Source organism: Pogona vitticeps, chromosome 1, assembly GCF_051106095.1.
Source record: "Pogona vitticeps strain Pit_001003342236 chromosome 1, PviZW2.1, whole genome shotgun sequence".
In the NCBI taxonomy this organism is placed as follows: Eukaryota; Metazoa; Chordata; class Lepidosauria; order Squamata; family Agamidae; genus Pogona; species Pogona vitticeps.
In genome coordinates, this window is record NC_135783.1 from 339169160 (window position 1) to 339197053 (window position 27894).

Here is a 27894-nt window from a genome sequence, read left to right on the forward strand (position 1 = left end):
TCCAAGTAACCTGAGAGGGACGGGGGGGGGCGAAGGGGGGCAGCCCCTTCTTCAGGGAGGAGGGGGCACTAGAAAGACCCCGTCCAGCCCCACCTGGGATTTGGGGGGAGGTCGCCAGCCCTCGCCTCGTTACCAACCGGCTCATCCCCCGAAGCTGCCCGGAGCGCGTGGTGAGTCACCGGCGAAGCCGACGCTCGCCTCCGCCTCGACTCAAGCGCCCGCCGCCGCCGCCGCCGCCGCCGCCGCCGCCGCGGCAGCCACCGCATCAGTATTCCACAGCCCTTGGCAGCCAGACGCGCTTCGGCTGGGAGCCGCCGCTGTCCTCGGCTGAACCCGGCTCTTTGGCTGCCGCAGCGGGAACCGGGGGCGCGCAAGGCTAAGGCAGGCAGGGCGGGGGAGAGGGAAGCCGAGCGAGGCGGCGAAGCGGCGGCTGGAGCGAGGCGCCCTCCCTCCCTCCCTCCCTCCTTCGAGGCACCGAGGAAACAGGGATGCTCCGAGCTGTTCCCTTGCCCTCCCCTCCCCACCGATTGGGAGGGGGGGCAAGAGGGGGCAAAGGAGGAAGAGAGCCCTAAAGATATATATTTTAAAAAAAAAAAAATCCTCCGCAGACCAGAAAGAGAGACGGAGCCTAGAAAGGTAAGCTCTGGGAGGGGGAGGGAAAAAGAAATATTTGAGGGGAGGTGTCTTGCTTTGAAAATATATATATATAAGAGAAAGAATCAACAGGTCCTGAAATGGATGGGGGCAGGGGAGGAACAACCGAGCCGGGCCCGATCCTTCCCAGGCTTGACTCGCGAGTAAACCTCCCCACCCCCACCCCTCTCCCCGCTGGATTGACAGCTCGAGCCACGAGGCGGGTTGGAGTTTGGATGCCTTCAATGAGATGGAAGCGTGTGCCTAGGTTTTGCCGCACGACTCTTTCGCGGGGGAGGGGGGCGCTGTGGGGGGGCAAGAGGGGAGGCGATCGCGGAAAGCGCGCGATCGAGAAGGCTGCAGGCCTCGGGCGTCTGAGAAAGGGGAGGCCTCCATCTGGAAACCGGGATGCAGACGAGACGGGGGGGGGTTTCTCCTTCCTCCCTCCCTCCCTCCCCCCTCGCCCCCGCCCCAGTCACCGGCGCCTCAACTGCTGCCTCCCTCTTTTCTGCAAAGTTAGCCCCGACCACCGTCACCCCCTTCCCCTCGCTCAGAAAATTAAACCGGCAAGGAATCGAGGGAGGAAGGGACGCCTCCAGGCACACGCGACCGTCCCGCTCACACACACACATCCGGAGCGAAATGATGTAGGTCTGCTTCCAGACCTGGGGCGGGGGAGATCCGTGACCTCCCGGTGGCGGGCAATGACAGGCGGGGGGGGTGCTATGGATCCTTTTTGCCCCCCCCCCCATCATCACTTGTCTTGAACCAGGAGTGTCTTTCGGGGCCTCTTGCGTCAGCCCAGCGCGAACCGGAACTTGAAAGGGCAAATATGTCATTATTACTTAATAAGCTTATCACCCAAACAGCCTCGCCAGTCAAGCAGATGAAAGCTCTGGGGAGAGATTGGGGGGGGGAGAGAGAAGGGGGGCAGAGAGAAGGGATCGGGCTCGCGGTGCCAGCAGCCGGCCCCCCTTTCTTGAAAAGCCATCCCCGTTGTCCTTGGCATCCATGCCAGAGCGCTTTCCGGACAGCCAGAGGCAGAGGGCAGGTGTGTGCCCCGAAGAGTTTACATTCTTGTGTTATACGAGACGGGGGTGGGGTGGGGTGGAAAAGAGAAGAGGGACCGGGGGGGGGGAGAGAAACCAGGGCATATGTCACTGGATATGTTGGCAGTTGTCATTACGTGCGGTGCCGTCAAGTCGCCTCTGGTGTCTCTGGTGACCCTATGAATGAGTGACGTCCAAAATGTCCCGTCCTCAGCAACCCGGCTCAGCTCTTGTAGACTCAAGGCTGTGACTTCTTTTACAGAGTCAATCCATCTCATGTTTCCTCTTCCTCTATTCCTGCTGCCTTCAACTTTTTCTAGCATTATTACCTCTCCGGGCTAGTCTTGTCTTTTCAAGTCTCACCATTTTTATTTTTCAATGAAATTCGGGCATGAATCGAACTCACACTCACATATTTGTCTTTCTGGCCGTCTAGGGTGTCCTCCAGCACCATATTTTGAATGTCTCAGGTTTTTTTTCCCTGCCTGCTTTCTTGACTGTCTAGCTTTCACGTCTGTGCACAGTAATTGAAATACAAGAGTGTGGACGATCAAGGGACACATCCATCCACACACAATGGTATTTTTCTATTGCCTTCCTAATGTTGACAGTGGGGGAATAGTTGTGTGATATTTTACCAGTCTGGTCACATTGAAGGCAGAGTGTGGTGGCTGGTGGGTAATATCTGTTGGGCAGGAACAAGGGGTCAACAGAGTCGTCAACTATGTTTAGCGCATATTGTACCCCACTACTGCAAATTAGAGGGTTAAGTGAGCCCCTGTCCCAACAGTAATGCCAGCTCTGGGGCAGACCTATGAAGTGTGTAGGGCTCCAGATGCTAAGTGACTGCTATTCCCAGGATGCCTCACCATTGCCTGTACTGGCTAGGGCTGATGGGAACTGCAGTCTGACACCACCTCCAAAGGGGAGGGCCACATATTTCCCTGCCACGTTGTAGGGAAGTATGCAACAGAAGCCTCCACTCCGTCCCTGGGGAGCCCCTTCCCCTGGCTTCCCTCTAGCTCACTGTGTCCACTTCAAATGGGAAGAAACAAAGCTGCAGATCTTGTTGGCCTGTTCAAAGGTTCCTCCAGAACTTTGTCCCTCTAAGCCAGCGGTTTCCAGCCTTGAGACGTCCAGATGTTCTTGGACTGCAACTCCCAGAAGCCCTGGGCATCGCAGCTGGCGGCGAAGGCTTCTTAGAATGGCAGTCCAAGAACACCACGTTACCCAAGGTTGGAAACCACTGCTCTCCGCCATGCAAGTGGCCTCCGGCACTCTGACTAATGCGCCCAGTAAGAGGAATGCAGAAATGGCATTACTACAATCCAGCAGCCTTCCCTCTTCCAAAGGGAGGGGACCGGTCAAGAAAAGGGGAGGGCTCAGCATCCATCAGTGAGAAGAGGGAAGACGGGAGGCTGCTCAAGGCATTCATATTATTAATACAGTGCCTACAGTGTAACTGAGGTTTTACATAACTGCAGGGAGGGAGCGTGGGAGGAAAGGGCCAGCCCTATTGTTAGGTAAAGTAGGCCAACAAATGTTGATATCCACAAAGGAGCAGAGTTGGGTGTTTATCTAATTTTAATGCTGAGTAGGAGGATGTCTTGCGGGCCAGTGTATGTAGTGTAGTTAATACTGTATAGTAAACTTGGGTTCAAAGCCCTGCTTGAGCTATGGAAACTCAACGGAGGTCGCACTAATAAACCACTCTTTGGATGCCTTAACTTCCCTCAAAACCCTATTAGGATTGCCTTAAATTGGAAGGGATTTGGTGGCATATTACAGTAAGCAGGGGAGACGTGCTTTTATGGTTATGTTTTGTTTTTCAAGCTAATAGTTGCTTTTGTTAGGTGCTGTCAAATCAGACCCGACTAGGCTTTCAAGGTGAGATATTTAAGGTGTGGTTTTACCAGTTCCACTCCCCTGGTAAATTTCCATGGTTTTTTTTTGGGGGGGGTTGCAAACCCTGGTGTCCAGAGTTCTAACCTATCACTCTATCCACTGCCCCACATTAGGGTGCCTACTGATAGTACCAACTGTTATTTATCCGGCTTCTCAGAATGTGCGCCTTGACTTGGATAGAGTGGGGCGACCCTTTGGTGCTCCTCACGAGGCAACGCCAACACGTTTCTGGCCGGTCTGCTCTCTAGAAGTTTACAGTCTAAATTTAGAAAGAAAACAAGAGAAGGAGAGGCAGGGAAGTGGTACAGAATCAATACGAGCAAGTGAAATAGTGAATCTCTGTGGTCTAGTTTATTGGCAGCGAATCCAACTCGTTCCAACGAGTCTTCCTGCCGTGTAAGCGTGCCTAGGATTGTAATCGTTGGTTTGGGATCAGACAGGGATAAGGCTTGAAGGGCGGCTTTCAAGTCCATTTAGTAGTAAAGGGATCGATTCTGACCAGGCAGGAATACTTAGGTGTTGTCTTGAGATCCGTGGATTTTTGAAGAAGTCATTTTGCTTACATTGGGAGAGGGCAAGGGATTTATTTCGCAGCTTTCCCATTAAAACACACACACACACACACACCAAATTCCTTCCTCCCCTGCCCTCCTCACCCCCGCTCATGTTCAAGCCTCCTTTCAGAACAAAACCTTGCAGCAGAAAGAGAAGGAACTGCAAGGCACGGAAACATAAGCCCGAACACCTCCAAATCGAATCAAACGCAGCAGGAGGCGACGAGAAGGAACAGTGTCTTTGTGTATTCCGACCCTTGCATCCTTTGTTTAATTAAGAGAGAAAAAATTCACCCATTGGCTGCGTAAAAAGGAAGAGCGCAAAGAGACCGGGCGCGATCTGGCCAAAATAATAATAATAATAATAAAGAGCCCGTCTCACGTTCCATCAATTTGCATGGAAGTGTTGAAGGCTCGCGAAAGAGGTTCCCTCTGGGATTTCAGAGACGTTCATTTTCACTAGATCCTGCCTTTCCCTCCATCCTCTTTCTCTCTCGCCCCCCCCAGAAAAAAAGCCCAGCCGCAGCGCAACTCCCTCAAAACAAATATGAATTGTCCCTTTTTGAATCCCAGACCCTCGTGGGATTGAGCGGAAAAACTGCCAGATCTGGCCACTCCAGTTTCTAACGTCTCAGCACCTCACTGCTCCGTCTGTGAAATGGGTGCCAGCAAGAGCGGCTCAAGCTCTTTGGCCGCCTGAGTCAAAGGACCCGCTGTGCTCCCTATCCATTCCCTACCCCCCAAAAAAAGCTCCCGGCTTCTTTCAAACCTGGACGGCATCATCCTCCGCTGCATCCCAAGACAGGAAGCGATAGGGGTGCGAGATAGAGCCTCTTTTTCTGCTGCACGAGACGCCGCACCCTTACACTTTCGTCTAAAAGTAGGGCCGGCCCTGGCGGGGAGTGTCAAGTATTGGTGAGTCGGATGTGAGCTTTGTCCTGTAAGGTAGGGGAGCCGTCCTAGGGCTGCGTCCTCCAACGGAATGGCACGGGGAGCCGATCTCTCTGGAGGACCTAAACCATGGCCGTGAAGCCCTCAGAACATCTTTTTCTCCTTTTCTGTTTCTCCAGGAGCTGAAGGCAAAGGACACGGCTTTTCTCCTGCTCCTCCACCTTTTATTTTCACAACAGCCCTCGGAGGTAGGCCATGCTGAAAGAGAACAGGACCTTTGCGCAAAGCCAGTGCGTCTACTTTCAGATGCCCTGGCTAGCTGTGCTTCTGAGGCATTCCCTTTAGCTTTGGGAACCCGGGGTTCTTGTTTACCAGAAAAAAAAATATGCTCGGGAGGGAGCTTTTGAGAGGGCCCAATGGATCCTGACTGGCGGCGCCTCAGGCCCTTGAGTTCAGCGGGTGAAACCATTTGCGTCTCTTTATTTATTTGTAGGCCGCCTTTCTCCCGATAAGGGCACCCAAGGCGGCTCACAATACGTACGATCTCCGGGTTCTTTCTAGTCCTTCCTCCCTCCCAACCTGCCGATCCATCTGGAAGGGGAAAGATCATTCTTCTCTCTCTCTCGCTCTCTCTCTCATACACACACACACGCACACTTTCCAGATAGGCGTCCTGGTAGTGCTTCAGAGACGAGGCAGGGCCATGGAAAAGCCTGGTGTGTGGGGGGGGGGGGGTGGCCGGCCGGCCTGGATGCGATGCCCTTCCCCATCTCCCCCCCCCCCAGCAGGGAGAGGCAACGGACCCGTCGCGCAGCAGCTTGTCGACCGCCCCTGCTTGGATGCGGGAAGCGAAGGAGGAGGGAGCGGGCGCTTGTGCTTCCCTCGTGCTCTCCCGCTCTCGCTCTTTCCTCTCTGCCTGGGATTGTTAAGGACTTTATCCTTAGATGACTCCAGCGCCGCCTCCGCCTCCCGCCCGCCGGCTGCTCTTTCCGTCTTGCTTGCTGCTTCTCTGCCGGCGGCTTCAGGACTTAATAAGATTTTTTTTAACAACAACAAAAATCAGCGTTTCTTGATCCATCTTGAAGAGAGGAAAAGGAGTTATTATTCTTTGAAAATAAGAGCGAAAGAGATTGAAGTTTACAGATCGAGGCTGCTGGACTACGACTCCCAGATTTCAGAGAGACGGGGTCCCAAGACACGAATCTGCGCGCCTCCAATATATATATATATTTATGGAACCCACGCGTCGCGCCCGCCGCCCCCCCTTCCCGTTCTCCTCCTTTCCCCGATAGAGACGGTCCCAAAATTGCTCCAGTCGCTGGTGACAGGAGAGGGGAAAAAAATCTCGGCGCTCCCGAGAAAAAGGAGCATTTGGATTCGCCCCCTTGGTTGTGTTTTCAGACGACCGGTCTGCAGAGATGCGTGTGCGCTCCTGCGTGCGTGTTTCCCACACGTTCGGAAGCCTTTTCATGCACCCAAGTCAGTTCTGGCTGTGATTGCGCACCCTCTCTGTCTCGAAAGACGGACGAAAAGATATTTCTTGCTTTTATATGCCGCCTTTCCGTTTAAAGGGAAAAGATGCAAGGCGGTCAACAACATTTGGATCTCAGACAGAACATGACTGGTGTGCAAAGCACAGCTAGAACTACTTATTGAGACTATAAGAGATTTGCAATGCAGTCTGTCCAAAAATGAACCCCATGAAGTTCAATGGGGCTGAACAGGCACAGGACTGTAGCTTGCAGTCTTATAATGTCGCCTTGTAAACGCTGCAATGCTGCCCCTGCTTACTTCAGGGAGCATTAAAGTACTCACTGTGTGTAGTGCAGCAGTTCTCAACTTTGGGCAACCCAGGTCTTTTTGGACTTCAACCCCCAGAAACCCCAGCCAGCACAGCTGATGGTGAAGGCTGCTGGGAGCTGCAGTCCAAGAACTCCTGAGTTACCCGAGGTTGGAAACCACGGTTGTAGTGAATAACTGATTCGGAAGACCTGGGTTCGAATCCCGGCTCCGCCATGGAAACGCACGGGTACTGCTGAAACTAATCCCTTAGAGATCTAACTTTTCTTGGAAGCCGTACTAGAGTCACTGTAAGTTCCTCAGGACATAACAAAGATCCAATAAAGCAACCCACTCTAATGTCTGAGGAAGTGGACTTGTCCACGAAAGCTCACACTAAAATATAGCAGTTAGTCTTTAAGGTGCCACAACGTTTTTGCCTCTTTTTTTGCCTGATATGCCAGTAAAGCAGGATTTACTTATGAATAGACCTGCCCAGGTGTGTTCTTAAGAGTCCTCAGTTGTAAGTCAGGTTTTTTATTTAATGGTTAATTTTGTCTCTTCTGTATGTGTGTTTTATGTTGCTATCATTATTTACAAATCACTTTACAGCACTTTACAGAATTACAGCAACCTTGTCCTAATCTCTCTGGGGTAGATCTGATTTCCTCTGTACAATGTACCCCGGAAACTGAGCTGAGCTTTCTTCTGAGTAGACCTGCAGGCACCGGTAAAGCGACAGCCCTATGAACATGTTACCTGCGGCAAGCCCCACTGAGTTCACTTCTCAATTACGCGTGAGACTGCATAGGATCGAACGCGGCGGATCCTATGCATGGTGACTCGGAGGGAAGGCACCCAACCATGAAGTGGCTTGAAAAAAAACGTGTCAGGATGAGTCCTCTCTGGTTTTATGGGGATCCTAACGATAGAGCTATTAATAATCATTACAGGACCGGCCACCTGAGCCCTAATAAAAAGAGGTGGCAGTCTAGGGGCCCTCAGGAATTGGGGGGGCAGCGGCTAATGCGCATAAATCCCGCGTTTAGTGCGGACCGCTGTAACGCTATCTGTCTGTTTGTCCAAGCGCCGCCGCCGCCCGCCCCCCCCCCCGTCTCCGGAGAACACTCGCGCTAGCTAACTGAAGTTCATGCGGTCTACTCCGAAGTAAGAGTCATTGAATGCAGTGGGATTTGTTCCTAAGTAAAGACGCATGGGGTCACGAAGAGTCGGACACGACTAAACGACTAAACAACAACAAAGACGCATAGGATCGCAGCCTGACTTCTTGATAAGGATGATCAGGATTTCAACCTTGCTCCGTCTGGCCAATAAATAGATATCCCTTCAGGGGAAAGAAGACCGGCTGCAGTTAAACTGGAGCCCTCGTGTTGTTTTTCTCAAATGCAGCTTAGTCGGTTCCCGACGAGTTTTGCGTGGAAAATCATCCGCGTGGGAGTAAGGGAGAGAGACGAGAACTGGAGTTCTTGTTCAAAGTTTATTTCCCAATAAGGGAGTTCAGAATGTGATCCAACAGCCCGTTTAATGTTTTTCCCTCGGCTCCAAATGACTCTGTAAAACTTCTTGTCCTCTCCGAGGAAATAATAATAACATCCCAGTGTCGGACCGATTTCGTTGTTTGCTGAATCGCACCTGTGCGTAGTTGGAGATCCTGCCCTTAACGTCTCCAGATATCCCTATGCTTATGTTGGATCTAAAGGCAGTGGATGGGTTGGACGCGTCCCGTTTCCCATTATTCTCCATTGTGCTCGTTTGTGTATTGCCCCCGGTGGCAGTGAAACGTCCGGTTACTGTATAAGAATGTTAAGGCGTTGCTAAAATTAAGTTTGGTTCCAGTGTTATGAGTTAACCTTTTTTGAGAACAGTTAGCTTTATGTGCCTGGTAGTCCCAATGGGTTTGAAGGGCTGGCGTGGCGGAACTGGTTGTTCCGGATGGTGAAAAGTTCTGCCTCTCCGCGACAATTTTTGGAAACCCGGAGACTCGGAGAAAAAAAGCCTACCACTGCGAGCAGGTTCCGTACAACTGCATCTTTTCAGAAAACAGGCGTCCCCCTCCCTTTGGGTCTTCAGAAAAGAAAGATGAAGACCTGAGCCCTCGAGCTGCTATCATAAAACTGGTCTATTCGGCAGGTTTGCAAACTTCGGGGTTCTACAGAACTCTTCTTTTTAAAAAAAAATCTGCTGTGGAAAATGGGGAAATAACTGTAGATTTATTTTCAAAACCTGCTTTTCACGTTCATTTCTGTCTGGAGAAGAGTCCTGCATTAGTGGGAAATGAGTTACCTTTTTTACTAAGACAAAACAGTCGCCCTCGAAATTAATGAGACCTTACAAGAACATCCATGTGTTGCCAAACGGGCTTATTATATAAGTGATTCCACCGCTGTTCGTAGGATTTAATTTCAAGCAATTTTCTTCGGTCTGATGTGCGTGTAGATCAGTTAGTGTCCGATCCTGTGACTGCAATCCTATATACGTTGTTACCCAGGCAAAAGTCCCAGGAAACCCAGGGGCCGGTATCCTATTAGTAGCAACTTGGAGTAGACCCATCCAGTCAGTTGGTGAAAGGCACTTCATCACTTGTGCAAACCGCAGGAAATCTATGGGTCTACTCTAACTAGAACAAGCAAAAAGACACTGACCTGGAAGAATTGCGCTATAAGAGTGCATATACTGTAGATAGATGCACACAAATCCTATGCGTGTCTACTCAGAAGCAAATCTCACTGAGTTCCATGAAGTTTACTCTTAGCTGACTGGGTAAAGGACTGCTGCCCAAGGCGCTTACTTCTCAACTAGCTCAACTGAACAAAGGGGAAGTGACTTAAGTATCTATCTATCTATCTATCTATCTATCTATCTATCTATCTATCTATCTATCTATCTATCTATCTATCTATCTATCTATCTATCTATCTATCTATCTATCTATCTATCTATCTATCTATCTATCTATCTATCTATTTATTTATTTATTTATTTAATATCCCGCCTATCTAGCCAACTCAGGACCACTCTAGGCGGCTAACATGTAGTGACAGCCAAACCTGTAGTGGTTTGTTGTTGGTGTTGTGGTGTGCCATCAAGTTGGAATCAATTTATAGCGACCCTAATAGGGCTTTCAAGGTAAGTGAGGTGTTTAAGGAGTGATTTTACCAATTGCACTCTCCCAATGAGTTTCCGTGGCTGGGATTCGAACTCTCTCTTCCAGAGTCCTCCATTCTATCCGCTACACCACACTGGGTACAATATAATACAATACAGAGGTTTACTTCGCGCTAAAAGATACTTACAGCCTGATGGGATACATGGGAAAGGTCTCCGCCCTGCCATGCAATGAAATGCACATTTACTCCGAAGTAACCGCTATTGTGATCAAGTTAAATGTGTATAGGATTGGAGCCTTGTCTTGCGTTTTTTCAAAATAAAGATTAAAAAAAAAAAAACCGAAAAGCCTTCTGCCACACGCTTAATCTGCTAATCTTATAAGAGCCACCAGACGTTTTAGCAAAATCACTGCGACTCACTACCAGGTAAATGGCTTTTCGCGGCTGCCGCGTTGGCGGGGGGGGGGGGGGAGAGAAACCCTCCAGATTTCCTCTGGAGGACGCCTTCTTTTTCAGATCTTGGCCACGTGTCTTGTGGGGTTGGAGCAGGACATGGCCGGCAGTGTGCTCACCACCGTACCCCCTGGGAGGGTGCCACGAGTTTCTGCAAGATCTGTAACTGCGTTTCTCCGTCATGCGGATCAAGATGTGGGGGTTTTTTGGGGGGGGGGGGATTTGGCTACCTGGTGGGTTGTTCAGATGCACATTTAAACCAGAGATCTCATCCTGAGGCCCCTTTTCGGACTACTAAACAGGCTGACTTTTCCTCCCCTCCTTCCGTTCCTTCATTCATGCTCTTCAATCATCCTGTTCCAGACGTATTGTTTGTAATAAACTCAGAACTTGGGGGGGGGGGGGGTGAAGCTACTTTTTGTTTTGCCCCACACTTCCCAGAATTCTCCAGGCGGGGACTTATGGGATTTGTGACGTCAAAAAAAAAGGTAACTTTCCAAACTGGATAAATTATCCAGCACAAATACCACTCTCCCGAGTTAAGAGGGGGGAAAGGATAATTTAAAAAAGGGAAAGCTGGTGACAGCAGGAGAGGGAGGGTAGAGTTATTTTAAACTGAACTCCCCTCAAAAGTTGGTAGATGGAAGGAATTCGAACTCAGTTCTAGAGAAACCAATGGCCTGTTGTCGTTCCCGAGGAAGCCTTGGAGATCCAGAACATTGGAGACGGAGCGAGCTGCCTGGATTTGACCCTAACAGTGCCGTAAATGTGTAGCTTAACACTCTTTGTAAAGTGATAAGGAAGGATCCCTTATTCCGAAAATCTAACGATTTAAATGTTGACAGGCTGAAAAGAGGACGGAGGAATTGTGGGCGGGGAGGAGCAAGGACAGGGGTTAAGAAAGGCAAGCATCCTTTCTCAAAGCTTAATACCTGCCGCCCGGAGGTGCTTTGGGGGCGGCGGCGAGCGTTAGGAGGGGGGCAAGGAAAAGGGGAAGGGAAGGATTTACGAGTCAGGTGCGCAGGAATACCCGCTGTCTTCCAAACACACGAAGCACAGTGTGCTCACGTGTGCTTTCTGTCCTCAAAGGTTTATTTTGCAAATGCAGCTTTGAGAATCCAGAGCTGGCTTCCTAACAAACTGGAGACTCCACATTGAAGGGATGGCGAAAGTAGGCGTAATTGTAACGAAACGACGGGGCTTGAAACCAGTTTGCTCTTGTTGCTGAAACCAGACGTGACGCACCCGTAACCCTCTCTCTCTCTCTCTCTCTCTCTGTGTGTGTGTGTGTGTGTGTGTGTGAGAGAGAGAGAGAGAGAGAGAGAGAACCCGAAACAATCTCAGGGGGCAGCGAGTTTCAAATGATGAACTTTGGGGTTAGAAAAGGGGCTTGCTTATCCGTGTCTTCTCCAGCAAGCGACGGGAAAGATTCTGGACTTTTGGATCTTGGAAGGCTTAGAAACAGTGGGGATTTACACTTAATTAAACGAACTCCCAGGTTCAAATTAGAAAAGGAGGCGGAACAAAAAGAAGGCGCGTTTCCTCGTTTCTCTAGGAGGCGTTTGGTCAAACACCTGTTCATGCAGGTGAATACATTCATCTTTCTGTCTCCCGTTTGTCGAACTAAAGGAGGAGGATGTACTAAGGCCACGTGGGGGGAGGGGGTCAGGGAAGTAGCTTGGTGGCCAGCTGGCCAAAGAAGCTCCCTGGAGGTCAGAATCAGGACAAGCCCCGCAAAAGACAGTTTTAGGGGCAAGACATGCTCAGCAAACCTCCCTACCTTTAAAAAAAAAAAGCCGGGGAGGAGAACAAGAAAAATGGAGTGTGGGAGCTGGATCGTTCTTAGAACGTTCGAGATCAGAACGTTGGCGACTCTATCGAACGTCCGAACTGAAATACAAGCGAGAAGCCAATCAGGTTGCCGGCAATCGGTGTCGAGCTGAACGCTGGGGGGGGAGGGGTGCGAACGGTCCCGGAAGGACAGCCGATCTTCCCAGACTGAAAAAAGGAGAACAGGATTAGAGGTGCTGAGGGCTTAAGAAGAGCCCTCGACTCCGTACGACCGTCCCATCTTGGACCGACGAGGTGTATGTCTGTCTCGATCTGTACAACATCGGACCCTTGTAAACTCACCGCGGTTCAACAAACTCAGCTCTTCCTGCTTTGAGCATTATGTTATCTCACGACTAACAGGCGCGCATCTGTTTTTCGTCTTGTGGGGAGAAGCATGCCAAAGAATCCGAACACGGAAGCGAGAGGTCGCGGGTCGGGTGTCCCTTACTGGGGGGGGGTAGTAGATATTGCTAGGGTCCTCCTACATTCCCCCTATCCACTACTCAACCACGAATTTACCTGTACAGAGAGGGAAAGGGGATGATCGAACCTGTGTGCGTGTGTGAGAAAATGCAGACCAAAGTGATTCAACACTTGAGGGAAGGGCAAAGTAATTTTCTTCCCGACAAGAATGAAAAACGAAGTCATTCTTGTCACAGCAAGATCCAAAATCTTTAAAACTCTCGCCTACAGAGTCTTCTTTTTCTTTACAGAGCGACTGAAAACAATCTTAACAGTCCCGTTAGTTGTTGTTTTAATCCGATTTTGATGGAGCTTTCAAGCCAGAATCATATTAACCGAGAAGTAAATCCCTTTGAATTTAGAGTGGCTGACTTCTCTGAGTAGGTATCTTAGGGCTACTCTGTCAGTTTAACAGTCTTTATATATATATAAAGGAGCAGAGTCCGTGGAAATCAATGAGATTCATCTTCCAGTACCTGTTACATTTTGTTTTGTTGACTGCCGGAATCAATCGAGTTTACTTTTAATTTTAAAAAGACAGGATCAAAATTGAGGCTTCCACCTTCAGTGGGAAGACTTCTCTGAAATCAATAGATTTGATGAAGTTACCCTTAATTATTTTGGGGAGGCAGCCACTTTAATCTGCAACAGCTACCACAAAAAGGAATTTATAGTGTGGCACCTTAAAGCCTAACATTTGTGCTCCCATCAACTGATACCAGAAAGAGTTGTGGCACTCAAAGAACTAAGGAGGCTGGGTTAATGGTTTGGTTGGCTGGCTTTGGCATCTCCTTTCATGGACTGTAGTTCACTTGAGGTGGCGTGCAATGAAGTGAGCTCTCTCCCACGAAAACACATGCCAAATAAACCTTGTGAGCCCTTCAGATGCTCCACTCCCCTTCAAACGTTATCTTCTGATACATTCTAGTCTAGTCAAGTCCTACTGCACAATTCCATGGTGATTTCTTGAGACAGCGATTCTCACAAGGGTCTTTTCTCCCCCTCATTATTTGCACCTTCCCACTATTTCAGTGATGACAATTTAAAGCAGAGCTGGGCAGCCTACAGACATTTAGGATTTATATTGGATATTTTTAAAGTAGAGTTAGAAAAGCTGCCACCTAAAGCCTGAAACACTTAGTCATAATTCAGGTGGAGATTTTTTAAAAGTTGTGTTTTATTTTATCAAGGCTTAGTATAGCATGTGAAGGTGAAGGTGTGTGTGGGGGCGTTAGGAACTCTTATCTCTGATCATTTGTCTCTGATAAGGGAAGCAGGAAAGGTAAATGCCTGGACCGCAGTCTCTTACCAGCCATACCAAGACTGTTGGCTGTAGGTTCCATATCTTTTATTTAAACCCTACAGATCAACCAACCATGTTCTCTCGTATATGCCATGTCTGTTCCAAGGAGGATCATGAACAGTGTACAGAGGAACTCTTGGTGGCTGCTCTCCTGCTTTAGATGTCTGTCTACCCATCCTGCCACCTGCCTTCTGGTATTGAGAATGAGGTGGAATCCATAGGAAGTTGTTACCCAAGCATCATTTTAAATGCAATTAAACACAGAGCATTCAATATCAGGGATGCCTTTGAAACCAATTTAGAAGCACACTTTAGTTCAAAGTGCAACTACTACCTTGCTAAGTAGGAATGAGTGTTATGATCATTGTACTGTATACCAGTTGCTGGATTGACTGCACCGGCTCTCAGTCTGTTTCGAGGCTCAGTTCCAAGTGACAGCTTTTGCCCTTTAACATGGGTAAGGAAAGGCAGCAGAGTGGGGACATTTGCTGGAAAATCTATTTTGTGATACATAAGTGGACATCCTGAAGAGTCTCCTGTTTTTCCATTAACACCTTCGGCAGAGATTCCTTCTTTTGATTTAATATTGTAAGTTGCCCTAGAAATTTATTTCTGAAAAGTAAAGCAAATTTATAGGAGAGGCACATTGTCATTTATTTGTAAGAAATGTTTTTTATAATTCACATAACTCTGAAGGGACGTGTCTGATTGCTGATTCATAGGGTTTTATTATATGTAAAGCTCAGAGATCTTGAAATTATTTGTAACAGAAGAGGTAGTTTGGTTTGGTTTTTGACAGTCCATAGGGTTGGCTTCGCCCCATCTCTATTTTTAAGTCTTCTGGTCTTGACTGATACTGAAGAATGTTGCATGCTTTCTCTGATTAACCCGATGCTCCAATCAAGTGCTTCCTTTCTGAATCAACAGAAAGCAACCTGGATGGTGTTCAAGTTTCTATTACGGACAGAACATTCTAAACCAAAATTGATTTGCTTTTCTTTCAAATTAGGGGAAAGGAACTGTATTCTTGCCATAAAGCTTCATTTTCTTTCTAGAAATCTCCTGCCTCTTGCAACTGAAACAGAAACCTGTTTACACCCCCCCCCCCCCCCGTGGCCCACATTTTGCTGCTTTGCCAAGTTTACAAAAAAGAAAAAGGGACATTTTGTTTGACATTTTTGGGAAAGGGGTAAGAACTGTCGTTTCGTTTCCCTGTGGTGGTGGTGTTTCAGTCATATTTCACTTGCCGTGTTCAAACTACAGCTTCTTTCATGGCATTACAGCCCTAGAAGTTAGATTTTTAAAAACTCTCAAATTCAATATTTGAACACATTTCTTTCAGTAATAAAGTCTCGCTCCTAAGTAAGCCTGTTGAACAGTGTTTATCAGTTAAAGGGAAAGAGATTTGGTGGTAGCTGTGAATGCTTGCAAGATGGAGGGGTGCCTATGCCCACCTCCATCCCCTGCAGAATTCTAAATTTATTTTTTATTCGAAAGGTGATGTATTTAGTGGCACATACTCTATATATCCTGTATCATGCTAATGTGCCACTTACTTCCTTATAGCTTTGGCTCTTTTCATTCCATTGCTTTAAAATATGTCCTTCAAACCATGTTGTTTAAACTTTTCATTGGTCCTTGTTCAATTTAGGGCCCCACTAGGTGTCTGAAAAAAATTCAGCACTCAGGTTTTTAAGCCTCTGTTAATGTTAATTAATACCCAGTGTGGTGCAATAAATACAGCAGTGGTTCCCAGCCTTGGGTCCTAGATGATCTTAGACTAAAACTCCTAGAACTCTTCACCACTAGTTGTGCTGGCCAGGGTCTCTGGGAGTTGTAGTCCAAGGATACTTGAGTTGGCAAGTTTGGCAACCACTAGGATAGAATGACCCCTTCATGGATTGCTGCCTTGTCGTGGCGAAGGGGCTTGAGTAACTCAGAGAAGCTATGGGCTATGCCATGTAGGGCCACCCAAGACGGACAGGACACAGTGGAGAGTTCCGACTAAATGCAATCCATCTTGAGTAGGAAATGGCAATGCCACTCCAGTATCTTTGTCAAGAATGCCCCATGATCAGAAACAAAAGGCTAAAAGATATGACGCTGGAAGATGCGCCCCTCAGGTCGGAAAGCATCCAACATACTACTGAGGAAGAGCGGAGGACAAGGACAAGTAGCTCCAGAGCTAATGAAGTGGTTGGGCCAAAGCCAAAAGGACGCCTGGAAGTGAAAGGAAAGTTCAATGCTGCAAAGAAAAATACTGCATAGGAACATGGATGTGAGATCTATGAACCTTGGGAAGCTGGAGGTGGTGAAACAGGAGATGGCAAGAATAAACATCAACATCCTGGGCATCAGTGAACTAAAATGGACAGGAATGGGCGAATTCAGCTCAGATGATTATCATATCTACTATTGTGGGCAAGAATCCCGTAGAAGGAATGGAGTAGCCCTCATAGTCAACAAAAGAGTGGGAAAAGCTGTAATGGGATATAATCTCAAAAATGATAGAATGTTGTCAATATGAATCCAAGGCAGACCTTTCAACATCACAGTAATCCAGGTTTATGCACCAACCACCATTGCTGAGGGGACTGAAATTGAACAATTTTATGAAGATTTACAACACCTTCTAGAACGGACACCAAAGAAAGATGTTCTTCTCATTCTAGGGGACTGGAATGCTAAAGTAGGGAGTCAAGAGATAAAAGGAACAACAGGGAAGTTTGGCCTGGGAGTTCAGAACGAAGCAGGACAAAGGCTAATAGAGTCAAGAGAACAAGCTGGTCATCACAAACACTCTTTTCCAACAACACAAGAGGCGACTCTATACATGGAAATCACCAGATGGGCAATATCGAAATCAGATTGATTATATTCTCTGCAGCCAAAGATGGAGAAGCTCTATATAGTCAGCAAAAACAAGACCTGGAGATGACTGCGGCTCTGATCATCAATTTCTCATAGCAAAATTCAAGCTTAAACTGAAGAGAGTAGGAAAAACCACTGGGCTGCTCAGGTATAATCTAAACCACATCCCTTATGAATACACAGTGGAAGTGAAGAACAGATTTAAGGAACTCGATTTGGTGGACAGAGTGCCTGAAGAACTTTGGATAGAGGCTCATAACATTGTCCAGGAGGCAGCAACAAAAACCATCCCAAAGAAAAGGAAATGCAAGAAAGCAAAGTGGCTGTCCAACGAGGCCTTAGAAATAGCAGAGAGGAGAAGGGAAACAAAATGCAAGGGAGATAGGGAAAGTTACAGAAAATTGAATGCAGACTTCCAAAGAATAGCAAGGAGAGACAAGAGGGCCTTCTTAAATGAACAATACAAAGAAATAGAGGAAAATAACAGAAAGGGAAAAACCAGAGATCTGTTCAGGAAAATTGGAGATATTAGAGGAACATTTTGTGCAAAGATGGCCATGATAAAGGACAAAAATGGGAGGGACCTAACAGAAGCAGAAGACATCAAGTAGAGGTGGCAAGAATACACAGAGGAATTATATCAGAGTGATTTGGATATCCCGGAAAACCCAGACAATGTAGTTGCTGACCTTGAGCCAGACATCCTGGAGAGTGAAGTCAAGTGGGCCTTAGAAAGCCTGGCTAACAACAAGGCCAGTGGAGGTGATGGCATTCCAGTTGAACTATTTAAAATCTTGAAAGATGATGCTGTTAAGGTGCTACACTCAATATGCCAGCAAGTTTGGAAAACCCAACAGTGGCCAGATGACTGGAAAAGATCAGTCTACATCCCAATCCCAAAGAAAGGCAGTGCCAAAGAATGCTCCAACTACCGCACAATTGCACTCATTTCACACGCTAGCAAGGTTATGCTCAAAATCCTGCAAGGTAGGCTTCAGCAGTATGTGGACCAAGAACTCCCAGAAGTACAAGCTGGATTCCAATGGGGCAGAGGAACTAGAGACCAAATTGCTAACATGCGCTGGATTATAGAGAAAGCCAGAGAGTTCCAGAAAAACACCTACTTCTACTTCATTGACTACGCAAAAGGCTTTGACTGTATGGACCACAGCAAACTATGGCAAGTCCTTAAAGAAATGGGCATGCCTGACCACCTTATCCATCTCCTGAGAAACCTATATGTGGGACAGGGAGCAACATTTAGAACTGGATATGGAACAACTGATTGGTTCAAAATTGGGAAAGGACTACAACAAGGCTGTATATTGTCCCCTGCCTTATTTAACTTATATGCAGAATACATCATGTGGAAGGCTGGACTGGAGGAATCCCAAGCCGGAAGTAAGATTGCCAGAAGAAATATCAACAACCTCCAATATGCAGATAATACCACTCTGATGGCAGAAAGTGAGGAGGAATTAAAGAACCTGGTAATGAGGGTGAAAGAGGAGAGTGCAAAAAACGGTCTGAAACTCAACATCAAAAAAACTAAGATCATGGTCACTGGTCCCATCACCTCCTGGGAAATAGAAGGGGAAGATATGGAGGCAGTGACAGATTTTACTTTCTTGGGCTCCATGATCACTGCAGATGGAGACAGCAGCCCCGAAATTAAAAGACGCCTGCTTCTTGGGAGGAACGTAATGACAAACCTTGACAGCAAACAAACCCTGGACTGCAAGGAGAACAAACTTATCCATTCTAAAGGAAATCAACCCTGAGTGCTCACTGGAAGGACAGATCCTGAAGCTGAGGCTCCAGAACTTTGGCCATCTCATGAGAAGACAAGACTCCTTGGAAAATACCTTGATTTTGGGAATGTGTGAGGGCAAGAGGAGAAAGGGGATGGCAGAGGATGAGATGGCTAGACAGTGTCTGCGAAGCGACCAACATGAATTTGACACAACTACGGGAGGCAGTGGAAGATAGGAGGGCCTGGTGTGCTCTGGTCCATGGGGTCACGAAGAGTCGGACACGACTAAACGACGAGGAGGAGGATAGAATGATGGAGTAGGATTCAGGAGGCCTGGGTTCGAATCCCTGCGCAACCATGGAAACTCACTGGAGGTGGAGAACTGGTAAAACCAATCCTTAAATATCTCACATACCTTGAAAGCCAAGAACATTTTATTAGGGTCACTATAAGTTGGTTCCAACTTGACAGCATATAACAACAGCCATGTTAATTAGCACTCTGTTGGAGCAAACTATACTTTCTAATCCCAGGCTGCTATCAGAAGTGCAGGACCTGGCTAAGCTGTATGGTTTGTTTTGTTTTGCTTCTTTGTGAGCGGGCAACCTGATCTGTGAGCAGCCTGAGCTTGAAATGGGGTATCAGCCCACTTTGAAACAGGACACTTGCTTTCTTTGCAGAAGTTTCCAGGTTCAATTTGGCATCTCCTGAGAGAAGTGGGAAAACATTAGTCTGAAATCCTGGAGAGCTGCCATATTAACAGTCATGGGCGAGAAGAAACAGTGGGGTAACTCAATAGACAGTAATTTCCTCTGATCCTCAGAGGCCTGTCCCAAGCTATTTTGATACACCAGAGAGAAAACTCAGATAACAGCCTGGCCTTCAATGAACAAAGGTTAGGGGAACACAGGGATCTCTAATAATAATTTGGTGCTATCTAATGGATGCCAGCTTATGGCATCTCTTTCCAAGGTTTCCTATGAGGAAAATTCTCAAAAGTGGTTTACTATTCTGGAGGCTGCTCTGCCACTATGCAGCTTTCCCAAGGCTACACAGGTTGGCTCTCTTGTTGGGAAGCACAATAGGGAACTGAACTTCTGCCTTCTGGCTCCACAACCTAATTCACTGAACTATCCAGCCAATATGATCTACTGCATTTTTAATGATATCCAATTTAGAAATCACCATGAATTGGGGGCCCAAAGTGGCTCACAGCACAATTTTGAAAGGGGACAAATAAAAGCATATTTTTATGCAAATTGTTAAGCAAATTATCACTTACAATAATCATATTAAAAACACTTACTTAAATGCGTCAGTTTAAAATAACAATAATTCAAAAGTGCAACCTACACCCATTAAAGCACCCATTAAATGCCCCTGTCCTTGCATTCTGCTGGGATAACCCCCCCTCCGTGCTGTGAATAGCTTACTATGTGGAGATGCAGGAAGTAGCTTTCTCATTTCTAGCTCCTTGAACCTCCAAGGCTGTTTTCTTGGAGGTTCAGGGAGCTAGAAATGAGAAAGCTACTTCCTGCATCTCCACATAGTAAGCTATTCACAGCACGGGGGGGGGGGGGGGGTTATCCCAGCAGAATGCAAGGACAGGGGCATTTAATGGGTGCTTTAATGGGTGTAGGTTGCACTTTTGAATTATTGTTATTTTAAACTGACGCATTTAAGTAAGTGTTTTTAATATGATTATATTTTTAATATGATTATTTCTTGGAGGTTCAATTGCAATGAATTCATTCTGGCGCCAAGTTAAAATATGGCTGTTCACCGGAGCCTCTGGCCTCTAAAGATCTTGGAAGAGTTCTTTGTAATGCATGTCTTTTAATAATTTCAGATGGTCTAAAATCACTTGTATTGTGTTATTATGTCACATCAGATTTATAGTGACCCTAACAGGGGCTTAATGGTATTAAAGATATTTAAGGTGTGATTTTAGTAGTGATTCTTCAACCCTTCCCCAAGTTTCCATGGCTGGGTGAAGATTCAAACCTAATTGTCCTGAGTTCTAGGCCATCACGTAAACTACTACACCATACTGGGTACCCCTTCAAATTGTTTTAACCATCTTATACATTTCACATTGCTAACATTATCTTATATGTTTCAATGTGCGCATGTTGTTCTATAAGCTTTACATTGCTTCCATTTTTAGTAACTTTCTGTATTTTAAATTGTTTAAATTGTTTTGCACTGCTCTTGCTGACTAACACCTAGAGATCTTATGATGAAAGACAAGATATAAATGTTTTAGCTATCGGACTGCCTGAACTGGGTGTCTTACTTTGCTTCATGTTAGTGTCACCACACAAGGCAAAAGCTGGTATTACCAGATCAGAACTGGCAACAGCATTTCCCCATCATCCCCCCCAAAATACCCCTTCCCTGCCTTGTCTGAGCTTAGCTGCAATCTTCCCAGTAGCAAACTGGGGAAGAATGGGTTTTCCCAATGATGTATTATTATGAGTTGTAATTGAAATTATTTTCTGCCTGGTCTTGAATCAGACAATGTTTATTTTCTTTGCTTGTTTGTTTATTCTATATCCCATCTTTCCCCTGAGTACAAGGATCCAAGGTGGTTTACAAAATTATTACTTAAAAAAAGCACAGCTCAAAAATTGCAATTATATTATAATGCAAGTAAATACATCATATTAAAGCTACCACTAATTTAAAGCATTTTAAGGATAATTTTTAAACTAGTTTAAAAGCACATGAGAAAGAAGTAGAAAGAAATGCCTCCACTGTAAAAACAAAAACAACAACAACTTATTTCAGAGCTGGCCTGCCTGAAAAGAAAGATCTAGGACTGGCCTGAAAGGGGTCATCTTAGTCTCCCATGGAATGGAGTTCCATGATCCGGGGAGGATAATCAAACAGGTTGCTTGAAGGTCACTTGAGCCTGGTGAGGATGAAAATTGCTAGGTTCGCTTTGTCAATATGGATGGTGCAGCAGTCTGTTTGGATGCTCCTCGGGGCAGAGCTGTCTGAACTGTTGTGATTAGTGCCTGTAGTTCCAAAGGTAGCACGACACCACTAGCATATGGGTGTGTGTACGTGCATATGTACACACCACACACAAACATCAAACGTGTCTCCTATTTTAGACGGAAGCTCTGTTCCAAAACATCCAGAAGAAAGAATAATCATGATGATGATTTAAAAAGACAATGCGGTCAAACTTATAACATACAGGACAGTTTATGATCTGTCACCTCTTAAATATGTGCCTCTCTCCTTAAATACCTTGCAATAATTCCACATAAACAATACTTTGTGGCAAGCCTCATCCAAGGTAATTAGGGGGTTGAACTCCATTTTCTTTTGGCATGGAAAAACGAAGGAATAATTCCAAAAAATAAATGTACCGCAATGTACTAGAGGAGGTTAAGAGGATATCTTTTATGAGACCAGCTTGTGGCTGGAGAAACATAACAAAGTGTTCTTTAAGCCAAAACAGATTCAGATGAAGCATTTGTTAAAGTGGAAAGAGGGAGTAAACCCTGCAAACAGATAAGATTTTTCCCCCATCACAAACTATATCACTATTGTTGTTTTTTTAATTTTATTATATTATATTGTTTTATTCTGTTTATTACTGTTAGCCGCCCAGAGTTGACTTTGGTCTAGATGGGCGGGTTATAAATTTAATAAATAAATAAAATAAAGTCTAATTTAAAATTATCAGGCAGGTCTAGTGATCAGTGTCTCAGCTCTTAGTAAGAAAAATTTATGTCGGGCGTTTGCTCTGTATCTTGCAGTACAACAGACACTCACTCTGATAGTATATCCCTGAGTGTGATAGACAACTACAGCGATAGTGTATCCCTTTGTGTGACCTTCACTCACACCAATAGACCCTTATCATGCAGTATGATAGCTACCCATCCCAAGGGGGTATTCTGCAGGATGTGTGGGACCCACCCTATAGGTGCTGTCGTCTTTGCAGCCCCAGGGCTCCCTCCCTTACCCTTCCCATTTTTGGTGGAGAGGATTCTCTAGAAGCCCACAGGGGGCACCATTCTTCTCCAGAACAAGGAATGCCTCTTCTTGCCTCTTTTTTTTTTTTTCTTGTCTTGTCTTTTCTTCTTTTGTGGGGGGAGGGAAATCCACAAAACACCCTTTTAAAAAAACTGAAAATAACACTTTTGGTTTCAGCAGAACTGATATCGGCTGCATTGGGTTAGGAGATATGAAAAATGGCCTCCAAAGCTGCTCAACTCTGATGTTTTGCTCAAGTTGTCAGAGTCAGACTGCAGAAACTTAACGCAGGTCCCCGTTTGACTGTGAAACTCCCTGGGTGATTTGGAGCAGTTCATTCTGTCTTGGCCTAATCTACCTCTCAAGGTTGATGTGCGAGTGAAAATGGGAGAAGGACCATTTATACCACTTTGAACTCTCTGGAGGCAAAGCAAAGTATAAATGTAACCTCTAAATAAAGCAAGAATTTGGCAAGTTTAGTACTTAGCTAAGCTAAGAGAGATTCTTTGGTGAGCATGATGTTGAAAATCACAGAGCATCATGCCCTGCAGCACACCAACTTTCATTGCCATTGTACAAACTGAAGATTGCAGGAAGGAAAGATACTAGATGGTGTTTTCACATCATTTTATCATACATTAACTTACCATGGAAATCATGTAGGAGACTTACTGAAACTTACTGAAATGTACTTAAATGCTGAGAACAATTTTATTTGCCTACTCCTCCAATTTATTTTTTAAAAAAATATAGTTTAAAATGGGTGTTTTATTCTAAGCAGAGAAAACAGTATGCAAAACTTCCAGATCTGGGTTCAGTGGTCAAGGGAGTTTAAGCAACTTTAGACAAATGGAGCAATCCAGTCTGGGTGGCATGGAACTGTTTGGAACAGGGGGTTCAATTAAATCACTCCTGCAGCCCCTGTAGATATTTTCATCAAACTTCAACCCCTTTGTGACTGGGGATATATATATATTTTGGAGGGTGCTGGAATGTGCTGTGTGTGTAACTGGTTAGAGTGTCTTTAGCTAGCCCTCCTCTATTCATTGTTGCATAAGATCTCCTCAAGGAATACTGTATTTCCACAGAATTTTTTTTAAAATGGGCTGGCCATTCCTTATGGTGGGTATTGTGGTGGACCCAGTTTCCCCGCTGCTTTCATCACTATCATTGCTTTTAGCCATCTCGACAGAGGTGAACACACGCTTGAATTTGACTCAGTGGGTTCGGTCCAGTTCTATGTAGCAACTGTGATTGACCGTTATGAGATGGCTTTTTGTCTGTTAGAAGATGGCTTATGGGATTTGCTTGGGGAGGAAAAATGCATTGGGTTTAGTACTTTATTAGTGCTTTGCCCTAATTGGGTGGTATACAAATAACTGAAACAAATAAATTGCTGCACAGAGGTGGGAGCAATGGTAGCCAATAATTTTAGCATGTAATGATTTGATGATGGAGATGATGGGTCCAGATAGTGAGGGGACCCCAAAACCAGGAAACCAACCATTATTTGAGAAGTAAAAGAGCAAAATGAATGTCAAAATAACTTTATATTGCAAAACAGATATGTGGATAGTTATTTGTCACCGTAAAGTGATGTAGGGACGCAAGGTTGCTGTTCTTCAACAGGGGGCGGGGGGTTGTTTTTGTGTCAGGGGCTGTAACAATTCTGGGTTGTGGTCTCCCAAGAATACTCTTTTCCTCAGAAGAACATGCTCCATTGCCTGACACAAATCCACCACATCTTGCCCCTTGGTGGACTTCCCTCTCCCAAACTGTTCTCAGTTTCCTGGTAACACATTTTGGAGGACAGCCACATTATTGTAATGGTGACTCTCTCCTCCTAGTCGGTGGGTTGCTTCATGATGGTTGAACCTTCATTGCAGGAAAGGGTGTGGGGATCCAGGAATCTCCATCAAGGTTCTGAAGTTTCTCGTGCACAGCTCCTCATCTCATGTTATCAGAACATCTGACCACCAGCTCCCCTGACCAGGCTCAACCCAGCTAGATCTCTGCCCCTTCGTGGACTCCACAACTGCATGCCAGAGTTCACACCTCACTCAGTTCTCCACGTGGAAGGTTGAATGAAAAATGATCCCTCAAATGCCACCAACAACATATCCTCACCATCCATTCCTTCTCCCTAGCTCCATTTCCCTCATCATTTTTGAAAGGTTATTCATGATTGCAGCAGTTAAGGCATGGCTGCATACATGTGTACGACCCATTTCAAAATGATCCCCCTTTAAATTTTTTGGTGTACCAAAAATACACCATTCCACTTTGAAACCAGTTTCAGATTCAAGGTATAGCATACCCAGGAATTCTGTTTCAGAATGGTGGGCGCATTCAGGATGGAGCACACACCATCCTTGACACCCACCTTCTCAACTACTTTTGGGAAAAAGCCCAGACTGTTCAAGCAGGTCATGATCATCCTCTTATCTTGCAAAATGCTGTCTGTGTAATCTTAAAGCAAGACTCCTGACTGACCACTGAAGGAAAGGTAGAGTCAAGAAAACAGTGTTCCTATGGGTGCAACGAGCTGTCTGCTCCCACTACTTTATTAGAAAAGGGAGAGGGAAAATGATGGTCACTGACTGACAATTTTTAAACAACATGACATGGGGATTAAAAGGTGCAGCTGTGCATCAGATTGCCAGGAAAGTCGACTAGGGTGTTCTTATGTGTGGAAATAAAGAAAAACACTTGATTTCTCTGGTGCACCCAAATCAAGCTGTTGAAGAACATCATACTGTGTATTTTAGCATTATTAGTCTGTTCCATTTTTATTGACACTGCCGGCTTTAATACTTTTGCTGCTCAGTTAAGCGATGCATCATGTTAGTTCATGGATCATGGCCTTGCCTAACATCCTGTTAAAGCCTCTTTCTCTGCCAGAATGGATGACATAAGATGGTCAGTTTTCTGGCTGCAAGAAGAGGTGCAGCTTCTTCTACAACCGATAGAGGAAGACAGGGAGATGCACAAATAATAGCAAGCACTCCCAGGAGGACCAGACAGGACTTCCAGCGGATTGCCTATTGCCTCATCATATGCAGATACCTCTGTATAGCAGCACAGGCCAAATCAAAGTTTTAATGTGCCTAAACAGCATATTAACAGGGCCATGATTGATTACGGGTGCAGGCTACCAGCTGACTAACAGCCTCAGCTCTTTGCCATGATGCACAGACTGTGGGAAGTGGTGAGGAAACCTGCCTGGAGGATTTATAGAATCATAGAATAATGAAGTTGCAAGAGACCTATGAGCCCATCAAGTCCAACCCCTGCTCAATGCAGGAATATAAATCGATTCAATACTCATTTGTATTTGTTAGTAGCCAGGATGATATAGGGCAGTACACAGACCTCCACATGGTTTTTTCATGATACAATTGTTCAGTGTTGGAATTTGTACATTTGGGCCTTACTCAAGCCTTCTGCAAGTGCCACACAATGTAGGCACTCCTTGTGTGCATATGATCCTTTGGGTCCTATTGCACCTTACCTGCTGACTCCCCCCTTTTTTATATAGAATTGTGCAGATTTCTCCCTACATGCAAAGGTAGACATGGGCTCAACATTTCTAAGCAATTTGGCCTGCACCCATCCACACTTGATATCCCTGGGCGTTCAAAGTCATACTCACCAATTGTTAATTTTTCTATATGCCAGACAGCGAGCAAGAGCAATAGTTTTTGGAATAGCGCTCCAAGTGACAAGACGTGCTATGAGCAGCAACAAATCTTCCTTTTACTCCAGAGAGATTCAATGCCCTCTTGGCTTTTAAGAGGTACATCTGATATTCCTCCTTTGCTTACACACAGGCCTGAGACAGGTGGCAGAGCAGTCACTAGAGGAGGAGGAGGCAGGCAGGCAGGCAGGCATCAGCCAGAGAACACGAAAATTTGGGAGAACCATACCCCGACCCTCATCAGCAGGTGAGGTCCACTCCAGAATGGACTGTTCATCCTAAACACCTTGGCCAGAGAAAGCAGCAAAAGCAATGTCAAATGTGTTTTCTGTTTTCTCCCACAGCCTCTGTACAAGCTCCTCAGAAACAGAAGGGATGAGGCGATCCATGCATTAGGACAGAGGTGAGGCAATAAGGGGTATTGATACGAATCCCTGCCCCATGGTTACCTGCCCGTCTCCAAGCTGGGATGGATGGAAATAGCAACAGATCATCATTTCTGTATTATTATTATTTTTACAGCCTCCAAGGAGGAAGCTGGCCCCTTGATCTTGGCTGTGGCCACTCAGGCCCTCCCTTCTTGCAGAGGTAAGTCGAAAAGCAGAGAACAGCATAGCTTAGCAGAGGAAGAAGGTTCTCCTACGCATATCCACTTACTGTGTTCCTTCTGGTTGCGGCTTCATTGGAGGGCCTATTGGATGTTGTGGTCACTTTCAGCTGCGATTTCATTATTCCCACCCACCCCACCGCAGTACGACTGTCATGTAATACAAAATGGCTGTGTGATAGTTAACAGTGCCACGTTATGTGGCAAATAATGGTTGGTGGTTGTAGCAGTAGATGATCCCATCCAGAAGGAACAAGTTCAATAGCTGGTCATTTTTTATTTCACGCAGGCCAAAGAGAAGTCCGAGGAAGAATACACGCCAAGGCTGCAGTGCAGGCAGTGGGAGTTGAGGAGGGAGCCCAAACTCCCTCTGCAGAGATTGTCCGTTCCTGCCCTCACAGAATGTGCAGCAGGTGTACACAACCCCAGGGACACACTGGTTTATTAGTGGAAGAGGTCAAAAGGCAAACCATATTCCATGTGGGGAGGGGAGTGGTGGAAATAAGGGCTTGTATATAATAATAACTTGACAAAAGAAAGATTTTTGTGTGTGTCTAATTCATTTTCCTGGGGTTTTCCCCCCTCATTTATCACCTGGAGATAAAGCTGCTACCATCAAAAGGAGCCTGCAGTTCCTTTCCCTTGTAAATAGTTGCCTTAAAAGAAATCTGCATTTTAATGTACAGTATATGTATTTATAATTGTTGGACTCCATTTTTCTTACAGAAGAATATAACCATTTGAATCAAAGCTTACACTGGTTTTGTTGTTCTTATTCCCTGCCCTGCTACCTGGGGTGCACCTGTTGTGCTGGTGGTATTTGGGCAAGGCTAGAAAGATGCCTGCTGGATGGTGGTGATCTGCAGGTGGGGTGCTGGGGAATGGAGGGATGGGACAGGTAGAACAGCAGGGCAGGGCAGGGCAGTGGTAGGGACTTGGGATGACTGAGAACTGGTATTCTCAATTGTGTGGAAATTGCTAGA

At 46.1% G+C, this 27894-nt stretch overlaps 1 long non-coding RNA gene across 4 annotated transcripts; it reads left to right on the forward strand.

Moving 5' to 3' along the window:
- The first annotated feature begins 209 nt into the window (after positions 1-209).
- On the forward strand, positions 210-27661 carry LOC110078944 (uncharacterized). Of its 4 annotated transcripts, none has more exons than XR_012082670.2 (4): positions 210-636; positions 26649-26707; positions 26827-26892; positions 27201-27661. It is a non-coding gene; the product is annotated as an uncharacterized LOC110078944 (long non-coding RNA). The 4 variants fall into 4 exon arrangements; XR_012082672.2 differs by lacking the exon at positions 210-636 and adding an exon at positions 6075-10365; XR_012082671.2 differs by lacking the exon at positions 210-636 and adding an exon at positions 12348-12416.
- The last annotated feature ends 233 nt before the right edge of the window (positions 27662-27894 follow it).